Source organism: Cyprinus carpio, chromosome B7 (genome assembly GCF_018340385.1).
Source record: "Cyprinus carpio isolate SPL01 chromosome B7, ASM1834038v1, whole genome shotgun sequence".
In the NCBI taxonomy this organism is placed as follows: domain Eukaryota; kingdom Metazoa; phylum Chordata; class Actinopteri; order Cypriniformes; family Cyprinidae; genus Cyprinus; species Cyprinus carpio.
Window position 1 is genome coordinate 426,117 of NC_056603.1, and position 16,883 is coordinate 442,999.

Here is a 16,883-nt window from a genome sequence, read left to right on the forward strand (position 1 = left end):
AAAAACAAATCAGGTTTTTGCATTTGCATTAGCTGTCCTTTATGCTATTTTTTCATCTCTTTTCTCTTTCTTTACATTTGTTTTGTAGAAGAGTGTGAAGGAGGGTCTTCTACTCAAACAGACCAGCTCTTTTCAGAGATGGAAGAGGAGGTATTTCAAACTGCGAGGCAGGACTCTCTACTATGCCAAAGATTCAAAGGTAAAAGCAGGGGTCTTTGTGTTCGTCTGGAGTAGACTGAACCTCAGGTGGTGCTATATAGGTGCTTGTTTCAGTGTTTTTTCGTGACAGAAACATGCTGCTGTCTTGCAGTCACTCATATTTGATGAGGTCGACCTCTCAGATGCCAGCGTGGCCGAGACCAGCACTAAGAACATCAACAACAGTTTCACAGTAAGTAAAACCTCTTCTCAATGGGTTTCTCAAAACCTAGTGATCAATTTTTGAAATATGCTGTCTATAGCAGGTAGGGATCTCACTGGATTTTGAGATAGCCCAATTCATTAGTTTCTTGTCATTTATCCATTCATTATTTACATCCCTTTAATATCTCACACGTACTGTATGTCTTTGGCTCTCTCTCCTAGGTTATCACTCCATTCCGTAAGCTGATGTTGTGTGCAGAGAGCAGGAAGGAGATGGAAGACTGGATCAGTGCTTTGAAGTCTGTGCAGAAATGGGAGACTTATGAGGTTAGTGTTTAAAACTTCACCTTTGACCCCTCCAAAATCATTTGAAAGGTTCAGTTAATGTGCATTGATGCCCGTGACGGCTGCACATTATACAGTTTGATGTACCTTCACATGGATTTCTTAGTTAAGTAATCAATAAATGAAAGCAGCAGAAGTAATTGCTATATGATTGTAATTGTGTTTAGGTGAAATATTGATGTAAAGGAGTAAGCATGTCAATCCTTTTAGATTATTGGCTTTCTTAAGAGACAATTTAATAATGTTAGTAACTCTTAAATGATCCCGAGCCAGTCAGTCTTTCAACCTTTTTGACTTAAATGCCCCCCCCCCCACACACACACACACATATAACTAGAATAATGTTATATTCATTAAATGCTAAAAATAAATAAATAAAAGGACACTGTAGGATTGTGACGGTGAGGAAATTTTTCCACCGGTTAATTGACGTGTGACAACACCGGTAATACGGGTATCACCGTGTGGGCGGGGGAGGGGGCGTTCCCTCTTTTCCTCACTTTCCATCGCTTTCAAATAGCTTAAAAGTGCCATGTACATTTTACTTTCACTTTCTAATTACTGGCAGTTTGGCGTCAATTGCATGAATGCAACAACAAAACAACACTGGAGAAATTAAATCTGATCTGTGAAGCGACTGTCGTTTGGCACGCTGCATTAAGCAGCCGCGTTCAGTTTTTAATTGTAGTGTCTGTTTTTTTTACTGAACTAAATTATTTGTATTACTATAAAAAATCAAAACGATGATGGGGGTCGGTGCCGCAGTGGGCAAGTGACGTAAATGGTGTTGCAGCTTAACACCGGTATCACCATCAGCACCGTTTATCGCGGCAAGCCTAGCCCACTGTGTATTAAGATTTGTATTTATTTTACTTGACTTTTCTATGTCTAAATCACATATTTACAATGAATGAAAATTAAAATGCTAATTATTTTAAGTCATCTTGAGGCGGGACTGTTATAGGTAACTGAAACTTAAACTAAAACAATAAAAACATTAACTGAAATATATATAAACACACTGTATTTTCTAATTTACATTTAGTTTAACTTGATGTACTAAATTAAAACTTAAAAATTATTAAAAACTATGTATACATTAAAAAAAATATTTTAAAGTTAAAAAACAACAAAATTATTAAAACTGTAACTAAAGTTCAAACAAAAACTTAAATAAAAATGATTAAAAACTATAGACATATTAAAAAAAAACACAAATATGTCAAAAGAAAAAAATAAACACAACTATTAAATTAAGTAAAATTAAAATGAAAACATTTAAACTAATTCAAAATATTAATAAAAACTATAATTGTATCCTGCTTGTACTAAAATAACACTATCTTGCCAAATTGGTAAATTGAGCCCCAGCCCCCTGGTTGAGAATCACTCCTATAGATTTTATTGGTTATGTATTAATAGTGCCATAACGCTGATTATGATTGTACTGATCACAGGCCAGTCAGTTTAACATGGAGCACTTCTCTGGGATGCATAACTGGTACGCCTGCTCTCATGCCCGGCCCACCTTCTGCAATGTGTGTCGAGAGGCTCTGCCGGGGGTCACCTCTCATGGTCTTTCCTGTGAAGGTAAACATAAACACAAAGCTTTTTTATTGTTGTCTATGCTTTACATAGTTCCCATTATTTTTGTCTTTTTGTTTTTTTTTTCTTCTATCATTTTTTTATGATCGGTTTGTTTGGATTTCCCTTTTCTGTGCCATTTACCCTTTCATGCATTATTTATTCTGCTTGTAGAACCAACAATGACGTTGTTTGTTTATAGCGTAATCAATGAGTCATGAAGAGGAACATTGCCCTCAGCCTGTTATCACTTTCTAGTGACGATCTGTTTAATGTCATCTTTTCTCTGCATGTGTTAGTGTGTAAGTTCAAAGCCCACAAGCGCTGTGCCATACGATCCACAAATAACTGTAAGTGGACCACTCTGGCATCAATAGGAAATGACATCATAGAAGATGAGGATGGAGTAAGTGAATCTTTGAATTATACATGCATGTTGTCTCAGTGGTATTCTGTGCTGTACCTGAATCAGTGTGTTGTGTGTACAGGTGTCAATGCCACACCAGTGGTTGGAGGGGAACCTGCCGGTCAGTGCTAAGTGTGTGGTGTGCGATCGGAACTGCGGTAGCGTACGTCGACTACAGGACTGGCGGTGTCTCTGGTGCAAAGCTATCGTACGTCACCTTCCTGCTCAATTTTTCAAAAACCGATCACAGTGCTGTATATATCACCCACACCCACAATATAACATCACACCCAATTCACTCTGTAACCATAACAACTAGATACCACATTAACACCTAGAGTTTACTGGAAAGACTATGACATCATATTGATACAGGTGTGTACCTTGTGTAACCAGTGTGTCCCCGCTGATGTGTATGAGTAGCCAGTGATGTATCTCTCTATGCATTGCCTGTGTGTAGGTGCATAACAGCTGTAAGGAGCAGTTGGGAAAGGTTTGTCCTCTGGGTCAGTGTAAGGTCTCCATCATTCCACCCACTGCACTTAACAGCATCGACTCTGACGGTAAGGGTTGCCCTGGCAACTGCATCAGCTCAGTTGTCTCCATAACACCTGTATACATTGTTATATGCTTTTGTGTGTGGACTTGCAAATGACATTATTTACTTGAATTATAATTGTCACTATGACCGTTAAATATACCATTATATATCTAAAGAAATACAGATTTTCTGAAAAAATATTTTCAAGTTATTTAATTACTTAATATATAATATGTAATATTTAACTATCATTAAAAATTTTGAGGTAAATAAGGTCAAAAGTGACAATAAAGACTGTTACAAAAAATTTTTTTTTTAACTCTATATATACAAAAATGCATCGATTTCTACTGAGCATCTACTGAAATTAATGATTTCTATAAAAATATTTATCAGCAGAGAATGCAGAAATGTTTTTTGAGCACCAAAATAAGTATATTAGAATGATTTCTTAAGGACCATGTGACACTGAAAACTGGAGTAATGGCTTCATTTTAGAATTTATTAAAATAGAAAACAGTTATTTTAAATGGTAATATTTAAAAATTTTACAAATCAATACAGCATGTTTTCAACATTCAACATTTACAAATTCTACATTAATCAAGATCTTTTGTAGGAACAAAATAATTATTCTTTATGTTAGATGTAGCCAAAAATGTAACCGAACATATAAGATATAACAACATACTGTATGTTAAAAGGTATTAAATTGTTTTGAATTATTGTAAAGAATATTCTTCTGAAATAAATAAATAAAATCACTCTAGAATGAGACTGATCCCACCTAGATTCAAATCAGGAACATAAATAAATTGTAGCATAATGTTTTCTGATGTCTTCAGTCTGGTTTCGTTATGGATATTTTTCTGAAAACAATCACCAGAAAACAAAGAAACAAACAAAAAACTTACAGAAGTACTATGACAGTCATGGTCTCATTGTACTGCCATGATACATATAAAAATGCACTTTTAATTTTAAGTTAGTATTGCCATTATCTTCTGCTACATTTACAACAGAGACAGTGTTTAAAGCTGGTTACATTTCCAAACGTGACGTCCCTCCCAAGCTCTTCTCCTCTCCTCTCCTTCTCTCATTGCCACTCTCTCTCCTCCCTCTCCAATCCCTCCATTGTCCCTCTTCATCATCCCTTTCCTCCTGCAGGCTTCTGGAAAGCCACCAGTCCATCCTGCTCGAGTCCTCTGCTGGTGCTGGTGAACAGTAAGAGTGGTGACAACCAGGGCGTGAAGTTCCTGCGCAGGTTTAGACAGCTACTAAACCCAGCACAGGTCTTTGACCTCATGAATGGCGGCCCACAGCTGGGGTGAGGTTAACGCCCGCTTATCACACACTGCAATAGCAATTAAAAGGCTTTGTAAAGCAATAAAAGAGTCAGGAATCAGTAACAGTAGCTTATACAAGCTTTTACAACTTTTACAAACATTTCTATTTGATAACTGAAACATTCTCAGTCAAGATGTGCTTTCAAACTTTTAATAGTATCCTGACATATTTTAACAGACAGATTTGTTGGCAAAGTGAATTTGCACTCTGAACCATAATTGTTGTTTTATATTTTTGTTTGTGTATACAGGCTTCGTCTCTTCCAGAAGTTTGAGACCTTTCGTATCCTGGTGTGTGGTGGAGATGGGAGCGTGGGCTGGGTTCTTTCTGAACTGGACAAACTCAGCCTGCACAAACAGGTCAGAATAACCAGAAAAATTATACAAATTTTAATCAAAGATTATGAAAACAATCATTGTTTTTGCACTGATGTTAAAATAGACCATTACCATTCAAGATTTTCTTGTTTTTCCTGAAAGAAATGCATTAAATTCATCAAAAGTGACTAAGAATACATTTATATTTCAAAAGATTTCTGTTTCAAATAAATATGTTCTATTCATCAAAGAATGCTGACAAAAATGATCATGATAATAAAAGTAAAATAAAAATAAGTAGCTGTTTTCATCGTTGCTAATAATAAGAAATGTTTCTTTAATACCAAATCAGCATATTAGAATGATTTGTGTGAGTTGTGTGACTGAAATAATGCCTGCTAAAAAATTCTACTTTGCCTTCACTGGAATAAATTACCTAAAATTATAATAAAATAAAAACTGCTATTTTGAATGTGAATAATATTTCACAGTATTACTGTTTTTACTGTATTTATGAACAGATAAGTGCTTGGTGAGCATAAAAGACTTTTTTCAAAATCTTACAGACCCAAAAACATTTGAACGGTAGTGTACTGTACATACAGTAAGGTCACATCTTCATTGTGTTGTGTGTGTAACAGTGCCAGCTGGGCGTGCTGCCGCTGGGCACAGGAAATGACCTGGCACGTGTGCTGGGCTGGGGAGGACTGTGTGATGATGATGCTCAGCTGTTGCAGATACTGGAGAAACTGGAGAGAGCTACTACCAAGATGCTGGACAGGTGAGGGACAGAGTGAAATAGAGAGATTGATTGAATGAATGAATGAATGAATGAATGAATGAGTGAATGAGTGCATAATTGACTCTCATCAAACTTGTCTCTCTGTTCCTGAATGTGTGTTTGTCACAGATGGAGTGTGATGACCTATGAAGTGCCCACCAAACAGACTCCAACTATTGTAAAGGAGGAGGATCCATCAGACTCTCCCTTACAAGTAATCTTGTAATCACAGTATTGCTATTTTTACTGTAATTTGATCAAATAAATGCAGCCTTGGTAGAACTTTTTTCAAAAACATTCAAAATCTTACCAACCCCAAACCTCTGAATTCAAGTGTAAGTTGTCTAAATGATGTTTCTGAAATCCAGATAACACAATATGCTGATTCTGTTGCCACTCACTTGACCAAAATCCTGGACTCTGACAAACACAGTGACGTGATATCATCTGCTCAGTGAGTATAAAGATGGTTTGTGTGTGTGGATGTGTTATGTTTATTTTTTTTTTAAAACATATTTTAAACAGTCCTTTTTTCTTCCTGTCTCTTTCTGTCACAGGTTTCTGTGTGGAACAGTTAATGATTTTGTGGCTGAGGTCGGCAAAGCTTATGAACGGGCCACAGAGAATAAAGAGGAGGCTGATGCTATGGCAAAAAAGGTCAATCTTTAGGCTTTTTAAGCAATTAAATGATGAGCCCAAAGAACATGTAAATTGTTAAAGGGGTCATATGATGCGATTTCAATTTTTCCTTTTTCTCTTTGGAGTGCTACAAGCTCTTGGTGCATAAAGAAGATCTGTAAAGTTGCAAAGACTAAAGTCTCAAATCCAAAGAGATATTCTGCCGCCCAAATGTTCACGCAAAGAAAGAAGGCGTGGTTTCAGTAACCGCAGTTAGTGTTGAAGCAGCCATGTCAGAGAGATGCTGTGTGTATCTAGGCGAAAGCAAAAGCACTTTATTTGGCCTTCTGAAAGTAGATGCATTTAGGAATCTTTAAGATTACTTACAACAGAACATTGTAGAACAACAGGACAACAGTTTCGTGAACCTAGGAGATGAGGTAATTCTGACTTTGCTACGACAATCTGGTACTTCTGAATCAGCTACTTTAAGTATATTTTGTTATTAGTTTAAGTATTTGCTATTGAATGTTCTAATGCAGAGTTTTGCCAATAGTATCTTCCTGTCGTGTGTGTGTGGGTGAGAGGGAGAGAGGGTCAAACAGTGGAGTCAGCTGTCTTAACCGTCCGTGGCTTGTGTACTGCAAACACATGCGAGCTTCATCACTGTGTCTGTCACACGATTCTGTTCCCCTTTCAGGTTTGAACTGATGGTAAAACTAAGGTTATTATTAACTGTCTTTACATTTATTTTGAGAGATAAAGCTCGCGATTATGGAAAGGGGCGTTACATTTCCGACGAGTGCTTGCGGCCAATCACAATGCACTGGGTCAGCTGGCCAATCAGAGCAGACTGCGCTTGTCGGATGGAGGGACTTTGTAGAAAATGACGTGTTTGAGAGAGGCGGGGCATAGAGGACCTACAATAATGTACAGTATTTGAAAAATAATGTGTTTTTTGAACATTAAAGCATATTAGCATATTATGTTACACCAAATACACAAAATAATGATCTTTAAAAAAGCATCATATGATCCCTTTAAATAAACAGACAAATGATGAGTTTAATCAGTGGTGGTCAGTAACGGAGTAGCTTTACTTCGTTACTGTACTTAAGTACATTTTTCAAGTATCTGTACTTTACTGGAGTATTTTTATTTTGAGTAACTTTTACTTTTACTTCACTACATTCCAAAGCATAAGATCGTACTTTTTACTTCACTATTTTTCATAAAACATATCGTTACTCATTATAATATATCACGTGCTCCGACACGCAGAAGCGGTTTCTGATTCATGAACGAACTGATTCTTTTCAATGAACCTTTTAAATCGGATCGCAAATTGCACCAAATGATTCGTTTACGAATTAGAATGATCCGATTGCAGCTGTTCTAGAGTTGACAACTCACTGATTCAAATGAACCGTTTAGTGCGAGTCTCTAGTGAACTCAATTCACAAGTAAGAACAGGGAGATCTTGTGAGCATGCGCGCGTCTGATGCTGTTAAAAGTAAGTTATTAATGTCGAAATTTAGGATTAATTATTGTAACTGAAAATCATATTTAGGTCAAAACTGTCAGTTATTTGTGAACTAAATCTGCTGTAAAGAGTGATCTATTTAAGCCCACTGAAATGATTGAATGCAGACGATGCAGACACATCAATCAGTGTCTCTATGTTTTAGGTCAAAAAAACGAAAAATTAAAATAACACAGATTAAATAAAATAACTCATGCATGTTCAAATTCCCCGCTGCCGTAATGTTAACAGTTACGCATGTCCTATGTGACGTCTGTTTTTATATTATTTATCAACAGGATACATTTTTATATTGTTTGGATTAACTAGCCGAGTAGACAGATATGAATGTTTATTCATAACTATACTGGAAATAAGTAAATATTGTTAGCTGATGCTAACTGTCTAGCTAACAAGCTTGCTGGTGCTAAGTTGAGGTAATTATAAAAAATAAAGTCCAAATATTTTTATTCAACCACCTAGATAGATTACTTCTGGGGGGAAAAGAAAGGCTGTGATGTTCAGAACATGGTAACTACAGTAATTATCAAAGAGGGAAGTGATGCCCTTTGGGGGCATTTGGCCAGGGGTGTTTTTTTTTTTTACACCACAGACAAGGTTTGAGAAGGAAAAATCATTATGAAAATATAATTATATTTCCCTTAAAATGTTCTTCCTAACTTCAGGCCTTATTCTCATGTCATATATAACTGTGATGTTCTGCAAAACAACAAACTTTAAAACACTTTTTTCTTCCTGGTGAAGATCAGATGTTTTCTCTGAGGTACATCGCAGTGTAAGCTTCACAGTGAACATTACTCTCATCAACGTAGTCCTTATTATCAACAAAAAATATATATTTTGTCTATATATTTTTTTTTTTTTGGGATTCAAATTTATTTTTAGTAGTAGGATTATAAAAAATATGTGCTCATATAAAATTGAATCAAGTAGCCTATATAAAATTGCAAAATCTATCTTTAGGTACTTTTTTACTTAAGTACATTAAAAATTGGGTACTTTTGTACTTTCACTTGAGTAAAATTGAAAAAGCAGTACTTTTACTTTTACTGGAGTGATATCGTATTATATGTATCTGTACTTTTACTCAAGTACTTGATTTGTGTACTTCGTCCATCACTGAGTTTAATGAAGTCAAATTAAATGAACATTCATAAAATGAGTGAATTAACAGTCAAAATATGACTTAAATGAACCGATAAATAAACACTTAAATGAAGAGTCAAATTAAGAATTCTGTTCTTTATAAACAAACAAAAAAACTGTTTTGCTTTGTGCTGGTGTGTCTCTCGCAGTGTGCCATGTTGAATGAGAAACTGGACTCTTTGGTTAAAGCTCTCAGTGAAGACGCCAATGCCCAGCTGGTACCATCTGGGTCCATCTCTCCAGACGAGAGCGACACTGATCAGTCCAGACCCTTCAGATCAAGAGAGCAGCTGATGCTGAGGGCCAACAGCCTGAAGAAAGCACTCCGACAAATCATAGATCAGGCAGAAAAAGGTAATCCTTCACCGTATGTGAGTGGAAATAACTGGATTTTGGGCCAGTATTAGATTACATAGAATAAACTTCAAGACAAACAAATCATTTATATATTGTAGAGTATTGTAAGGCAAAGCTATTGTACTTCATTAAGATAATTGTTAAAAAACAACACGTTCAAAACATACCCAAAGAGAAAAACTTGAAAAGGCTTTAATAAAAAACATTTTACACAATGTTTGTCTTGATTGTATTTAAATAAGGTAAAACTGAAATCTATTGTTTGCAGATAGTACAGTACAGGAAGGACACAGCATGTTACAGTGGCTATTTGACCACTTCAGTCAATATTTAATTAGATGTTTTCTCTCAGTGGTGGATGAGCAGAACAGACACACCCAGGTGCAGAGAATGTCATCCTCCTCATCAATCAAAAGATGCAGCAGTGAGGACCTCAAGGAGGCGGAGCCACGTGAGTAATAAACTCAGCTGATGAATATTAATACTGTAGATGGTACTTGGTAATTAGTTCCTTAGAGTTTCTCAATTAATCTTTTAACTGAAAAGTTTTTCTCATCTGTGGGTCTGAAATTTTATTCAAACCATTGGCATTTGAATATATGGCAGCTGTTCTTAACAAAATTGCAAACCAAATTGCAGTTGGCCTCAACCTGTGGTTTATTAAACCACCCACCACAGTCCCTGAATGAAACCCCACAGTTAAAGGATCATTACTCATTTTGTGAATATGAAGGTCTGCTGTACAAATGAATACTAAAGAGCATTTCCAATACACTTGGCGTAAAAGTAAACGTATAAATTAGGGGGATACAAAAACAACAATATGTCCTGGTGGGCACCATTGCTTCAGTTAAATTGAAGCAGAAACTACATCATCCACCACAGACACTGTCTAGAAAAGGTCGACCGTCAGAACTGTCTGTGTGAGCAGGGAGATGGGAAAAAGGAAAAGGCCAAGAATCACTTGAAGGAGCAACAGAGTTAATTAACATCAACTATATCAACACGCATAACACTGCATTAGCTCACATGAAGGGCAGCACAAAATAATAAATTTTCCATACGAATTTCTGTTTTATTTGTAATTCAAGTTATATTTTCATTGACATTATCAAAATAATTTTCTAATCTAATTTTTAAATAATACTGTATTTCCTGACATAAATCACTGCCACATGAAACTGATTTAAGTGTTTCTGAGTTATTTGAACAAAAGAAAATCAGCTTTCATTGTTGTTAGTTTTACTAAATTTCTCTCTTGTCCGTGTTGCTCAATTAATGTAATCAAGGACATCTAAATTAGCCTTTTCAAGGAAAATAACTAGCTTCACTTGACAAGGGTCTGTTCTGTCAATTAGAAATTGAAAAATAAATTAAACATTAAATAATAAACTTTACTCATAATATATGAGGAGTAAGGGTTGAAATTAATTCGTCTGTTGTTTTGTGTGCTTTTGCACAGTGAGATCTGGTAGTGTTTAACGTTATGTTATGTCTGAGTTTTAGGGGGGTTGCCACTGCACTGAGGAGTAAAGCTGTGATTGGTTTGAGGATGGGACAAAGAACATTAAGTCTATATTTGTGCAGTATGTTGCTTTATTTAAAAAGCCATAACTGCTTATGCCATTGCTGTGACAGATGCTTTACTTTCTTAGACTCATTCTTATAATTAGTTAAAAGAAAGCTGTGGGCTACAAGAGATTTTCAGGTTCACAAAGTGTTAGAGAAAGTAAATTAGTTCAGTGTTTCATTTAGTTTAAATAAATGTAGTTTTACTTTTTTAAGCACACTTCAAATCTGTTCATAGTACTTATACATTTTAAACCTCAAATGATTTAAGCAAATCAGTTTACCCAAATTAATGTGTTTTATGCTGTATGAGTCCAGTTTGAATTGGAACAAGCACTTTCAGCCTTACACTACTAAATTTAAGTGCACTAGTTATAATTATAGTAAATACTGAATAATTTTCAAGGTCATACACAAAATAATTGAAACTACCACGAAATACCTATTAGCATGAACCTCTAAAGCTTCAGATATCTAAAAGAAGATTATCTTTGTTCATTCAACCACTTACCTAAAAAAGTACATTCAAAAGCTCTTTTTGTAGAGTGCTTTGATGCCTATTATTATAATTTATTATTATTGTACTATTTCTCTTTGTCTTTTAATGGGCTGCATCTCTCTCTATCCCTTAATGTCATTGACAGGTCAAAACACATTGAGTCCAACCACTACAGCCCCTATTTTACTGGAGAAGTCAGAGAGCTTCAGCCCTGTGCTTTTCTCTGAAGACTCTGTGTAAGGCCATGCAAACACACGCACGCACGTGTGCATTTAAGAGCTCTTTTCTTTCTCCAGAGAAGTGCCATAATGACATCTGAGGTTCCAGTAGCTCTAAAACCATGTTGACAGTGTAATATCCCACATTGTGTTTGTTATTCTAGACAGTGTTTGTGGGCCTCATAAGTGCATTTGAAAGTTGAAAAACATATATGATGCCCAGAAATACAGCACATTACGTTTTTAACCACAGCCCTACTGTATATGTTTCCAGGACTCATGTTTTCAATATTAGCATTATTTACTTAATTATAGAGATCAGGTTTAGATTAGCTGAAAATAAGTAAAGACAGCTGTGCATGGCGTTGCAACACTATGGAAATCTACACATTTCATTGTCTGTAGAATTACATTATTAGCAGTAGATCAGGACATACTTAAATTATTGTGATAATGAAAAAATTGTGATAATGATAGTGTGTGCATTGTACAAATCATGAAGCCCCAAACAGCTAAACTCAACCGGGAGATAAAAATAAGGTCCAAGGCTACAGCTGATCAAATGGGACCACTCACCATATTGCCACCTCTGTATAATATGAGTGGCTCTTTATAAAAAGATATGGACAGTAAATATAGAAAAATACAGTATAAAATTTCTTATGCTCATCAAGGCTGCATTTGTTTGATCAAAAATACAGTTAAAACAGTAATATTATGAAGTATTATTACAATTTATTATAAATGTTTTCTATTTTTAAATATTTTAAAATAGAATTAATTTCTGCCATGGCAAAGCTGTATTTGCAGCAGCCATTACTCCAGTCTTCAGTGTCACATGAATCTTCAGAAATTGTTTAAAACAGTACTGCTGCTGAATATTTTTGTGGAAACCATGATCTATTCTTGAGGATTCTTTGATGAATAGAAAGAAGAAAGAAATCTTGTAACTATGTAAAGTGTCAATTTTGATCAATTTACAAACATGTCCTTGCTTTATTTTACTTTCTTAAAAAAATCTTACTGAGCCCAAACTTTTTTTGTACAGCAGTGTATATATTAAATAATGCTTAATAGATTATTAGAAGCACAGCACTTCTCATATCCATCATTAAAATATACTTGTCTAACAAACCCAAAACCCTTTACCTTTGTGACATTGCCTGCAATTTCATCTATAGATATATAAATACATACATACATATGTAGATTATTAGTTACTTAATTATATAAATTTAGTTTTTCATTGTGTTTATTGTGAGCAATGTCAGTATGATGAACACAATTACCTTTGCTGTTCATTTAGCACTCCAAAAATGTTTTTGATTCGTAAGTGACTCAGCTTACACACATTTATCCTGCTTGTTTTCTTTGTGCCACAGGCACTGCACAGAAAAGTGTGTGATGAATAACTATTTTGGCATTGGGCTGGATGCCAAAATATCTCTAGAGTTCAACAATAAGAGAGATGAGCACCCAAAAAAGTGCAGGTAAGAGAGAAAGAATATTAAATGATTGCTGAATAGAGTTCACTTAATCCGTATGAATATGTCTTGCAGAGAAGTGGCATTACTAGTTATAGATGGGCTTTAATCATTTGTTTTTATTCAAGGCACATCTGATTTTTTTTCAGTTATCCTGTTTTTTTTTCCAAATGCTGTGTTTATATAATGTTAACTGTGAAGTCTTCTATGTTTTTAACAGTAGTCGCACTAAAAACATGATGTGGTATGGAGTACTAGGGACCAAAGAACTGGTGCAGAAAACCTATAAGAACCTGGAACAAAGAGTCCAGCTGGAGGTATGAGGCACAGAGAATGAAAGACGCTGACATATGGGCTGAATGCATTTCTCTCTTTCTGACCTTAAATGGAAAGAGAAAGCACTGTTTGTGCCTTACTTTTCTTCACTTCACACACTGCTGCTCTGCTACTGTGTATGTGTACATGCACATGTACTGTTCATCCGTGTAAGAGGTCACGGTTTCATGTTTCAAAAAATTTTACATCATGTACAGTACATCATGTAACCACTCTCTTTTTCTCTTTCTGTCTTTGTGTGCAGTGTGATGGAGTGCCCATGTCCTTGCCGAGTCTTCAGGGCCTTGCTGTTTTGAACATCCCCAGCTATGCAGGAGGCATTAATTTCTGGGGTGGCACCAAAGAGGACAATGTGAGTCCATCAATGAAACTGAATTTCAGTTCAGCGCTTATAACTTTACTTTCCAGAGGGCAGTTCAGTTCAACAAAGTGAAAATCATCTCAGAGCTGAACAGATGACTGCCCTGCATTTCTCTTCAGTGCATCTCTTTAATGTTTCCGAGCTGTCAATAAGCAATAGCTCCTGTCCAGAGTTTCTTCCTGCAGATATGATTTCAGAATGCATCAACCACACATTTACAGCCACTCATCATTCTATAAATTACCCTTTCATCATAATTTTTCAAGAACATATTGTAAGTGCGATAAAGTGCGTTGTGGCATATAAACAAGAAGCAATATGAAACCAGTGTGGAGAGCAAATGATGGGAAAATAGAACAAGATGAGAATGTTAAACCATACTATACACAGTGCAAATGCAATAAGTGCTAATATACAGTACACTGAAGACTAGTAAATAGATATATTTTATGCTCTTGCTCATGCAATATTTCTTAAGTATGCAGTTTAATAGATGCAAAAAAGGTGATAGATATACATTACAGAGGATAACCATCCTAACTGGAGTGACTCTGTCATCAGATCTATCCAACTCACATTACTGTAACAGATTCTTTCCTGTAAAGTGTATTAGCCTAGCAAAGAGGGATATCATGATGTCATTTCCCAGCAAGAGTCAGGGTGTACATAAGACATCTGGTCCTTCCTGGGTTTCATGTGATTTTGTCGTAGTTTCTTACCTTAAAACATGCAGTTATAGATGGATAGAAATGGATTTATGTAGACTTATAATAAAGTATCAGATCATGAGAATGTGGTGGACATTATGAAATTCTGTCTGCGTTGTATTCATGTAGAATTTTGGGGCTCCATCTTTTGATGATAAGAAGTTGGAGGTGGTAGCTGTGTTCGGCAGCATGCAGATGGCCATGTCTCGAGTCATCAACCTGCAGCATCACCGCATCGCACAGGTCTGCACACAATTCACAATTGAAAAATGATCTTTCTTTGAAGACATGTTGGAATTTGAATTCAATTCAACCACCACCCTAATAGGACTATAATCAGAATGGCAAGACTTGCAATTGCAATTCAAAGAAATGCAACAGTTTAGTGACAACACAATGTCTGACTAATTGTACTGTACTTCGTTTACTTAGTTAAGAGATTAGGGTTAATTAAAGCATTCAGAGAAAAGTATTTTTCCACCATGTAATCTAATGTTGTTTTGTTTCTGAGTCATTTATGGTACATCATTTTATAATATGCATCACCTGTGTTCTTACATCAGTCATATGAGTTTACATGTACTTGACACTGGCTGTCTCCTCAGTGTCGGCAGGTGAAGAGATCACGATCCTGGGTGATGAAGGTGTGCCTGTGGCAGGTGGATGGTGAGGCTGGATTCAGCCTCCTGGCATCGTCCAAATCGTGCACAGGAACCGAGCCCAAATGCTCACCAGAGACCCGGGTCAGTGTGTGCGCACGCTCATCTTGATAAGCTGCATTCCCCACTGGATTAACCTAAACCAGCAAGACCTCCTTTGTCAACCAGTTTCACCAGAAAAACAAGCATATCAGCTTAGTTTTGCACTCAATTCACTTTATTTATATACAGTTATATTCAGTAGATTTTTTCAAAGCAGCTTAACAGGAAAGTAACTGAAGTAATGTCATCAAGTTGAGACAAATTCAAATGATTCTGTAAAACACAGACAATAATTGTTCAGCTCAGGTCAGCTCAGTGCTGGCTCAGTTCAGTTTATTAACTGCAAAAATGATAAGTTATGAAATGAGTTCAGTTCAAGGGAAAGCAGCTCTACAGAAGGCAAAAGAGACGTTATTGAGCTTGCGTCAGTGTTGATTCAGTTTAAGTTCCGTAACAAAAAATTCATCAATTATAAAAGATGATTAAGAAATAAAGCAGTTCTACAGAAAACAACTAGTTTAAGTCATCTAGCTCAAGTTTTGTAACAAGTAATTTATTAGTGTGTACAAGTTTTGCATTTATTTGGTTAAAATACTGTATTACTGTGAAATATTACAATCTAAAGTAAATCTTTTTATAAATTGTTTGTATTTTAGTTTTATATTTTAATATATATTTGAAAGTGATGGCAAAAGCTGAATTTTTCAGCTTTGAATTTTCGCTCTTCAGTGTCACATAATTGTTCAGAGATTTTTTAAAATGCTGATTTAGTGCTCAGTGGACATTTCATATTATTATTATCAATGTCAGATGTCAATTTCTGACCTCAGACTTATTGTAGATGTGTGAACATTGTGTGTTGCTGTGACACTAGGCCTTCGAGAGCACGCTGAAATCATGGGAAGATAAGCGGAAAGGTGACAGCCGCCCAGCCCGGCCCCGACTGAATTCCCAGCAGTCCATGGAGTATCTGACAGAAGAGGAATGTGCGCAGGTGCAGCAACTTGGTTTAGTGGCCGACACACTCATCAACAGGTGTGTCTGCGTGGTGCCTGTATGTATGAAGAGTCTGTGACATCCACACAAATGTAGTTTGTAACCCAACAGGGAATGTCACGCCACAGTGAATATCAATGCATACACTTGTGGGAAAACTAGTTCATAACTATTTGAGAGCTACTGAAGAAATTAATCTGTTTCAACTGAAACCACACCCATTACTGGTAACTTCTAATCCTCAGAAATGCGACACTTCCTTGTATTAACTTCACAAGTCATTTTAGCATGTATTAAAGGCTGATGTGAAGGAAAAGCATGTGTTATGCTGCAGCTGAATGTGTCGTGTGGGGATGTTTGTAGGATTCGGGAGGTGGCTAAGACTCATAAGGTGGTGGAGCAGGAATTAGCTCACTCTGTCAATGCCAGTGCTGCGGTCCTGAGTGACAGCCTCCCCTCCAAACCCTCCAGTCCTGAGGTGAACAAAACTATTTTGTTGCTTGCACTGTTAACCTATGTTAACAACCAAACTTAACACAATTCCAGCTGCTTCATTCTGTTTTGTATGGGTTCATTAAATTATTATCTAAGCTCAACATTTTGGATCACCTACGAAAATATTCTTTTCATGAGTGAATATGTTAAAACTGATTGTCAAAAATAA

At 36.0% G+C, this 16,883-nt stretch overlaps 1 pseudogene; it reads left to right on the top strand.

Annotated features, from left to right (window-relative positions):
• Positions 1-16,132, top strand: part of LOC109092530 — a 69,236-nt pseudogene extending 53,104 nt beyond the window's left edge.
• The last annotated feature ends 751 nt before the right edge of the window (positions 16,133-16,883 follow it).